The sequence below is a fragment of the Camelina sativa genome, chromosome 15 (genome assembly GCF_030686135.1).
Source record: "Camelina sativa cultivar CO46 ecotype springtype chromosome 15, ASM3068613v1".
In the NCBI taxonomy this organism is placed as follows: Eukaryota; Viridiplantae; Streptophyta; class Magnoliopsida; order Brassicales; family Brassicaceae; genus Camelina; species Camelina sativa.
In genome coordinates, this window is record NC_141894.1 from 17,775,517 (window position 1) to 17,776,565 (window position 1,049).

Sequence of the window (1,049 nt, forward strand, 5' to 3'; positions counted from 1 at the left end):
CCTCCATATACTTCACTCTTGAATTAAGACCCTCAAACTTCATATTCAGATCATTGTACTGTGATGTTAACCTTTGGTTCAACTCAGCAAACTGCTTGGCTTCCTCAATCTTCCCTTGTGATTGCCCAATCAACAATTGTTGCATCATAGCTCTTAAGTCTTGTCCTTGGCCTTGGTTAGTCTGAAACCCTGGTGGGGGACACAACTGAGGCTGGAACACTTGGTGTTGTTGTTTGGGGATGTAGGTTTGTTGCTGTTGAGGCTGTTGAGGTGGATAGACTTGGTCTTGAGGATTAGCCACATTGGTACTCCTATAAGATAGGTTGTTGTTCTTGAAACCTCCTTGGTTGTAGCCTTTGAATCCTCCTTGATTCTGCATGTAGCACAATTCAGAAAACTCAGTCTCCCCCTCTTGAACTTGTGCTTTTTCTTCACCAATGAAATGAATAGACTTGGACTGGCTAAGAAGGATCTTGTCAAGCTTCTCATTGACCATCTTCAAGTCCTTCTTATACTTGTCCTCTTGATCAGTGGAGGAGCTCCTTATGGTCCTATCATAGTCCTCATTATAGTTGCCATCTGATTGAGCAAGATTCTCAACTAATTCCCAGCCTTCTTCCACATTCTTGTTGAGGAAGTTGCCATTAGAAGCTGTGTCAAGCAACATCCTTATCTTTGGAAGCACTCCTCTATACAAGGTACTCAATAGTGACTCATTGCTGAAACCATGATGAGGACATTGAGTCTGATATCCTTTGAATCTCTCCCATGCCTCACAAAAGGTCTCATTACTCCTTTGAGCAAATCCAGAGATGTCATTCCTCAGCCTTGCTGTCCTAGCATTGGAGAAGAATTTGGCTAAGAAAGCCTTCTTGCATGCATCCCAAGCAATGATTGCACCAGTGGGGAGAGTCTTTTCCCATAAATGAGCCTTGTCCCCAAGTGAGAAAGGGAACAACCTCAGCTTAAAACCATCCTCACTTACACCATTGATCCTTGTAAGACTGCATATTCTATCAAACTCATCAAGGTGATCAAGTGGATCCTCC

General features: G+C 43.1%; 1 non-coding gene across 1 annotated transcript; it reads left to right on the top strand.

Moving 5' to 3' along the window:
* The first annotated feature begins 722 nt into the window (after positions 1-722).
* On the top strand, positions 723-829 carry LOC147926783 (small nucleolar RNA R71). The gene has a single exon (XR_015583082.1). It is a non-coding gene; the product is annotated as a small nucleolar RNA R71 (small nucleolar RNA).
* The last annotated feature ends 220 nt before the right edge of the window (positions 830-1,049 follow it).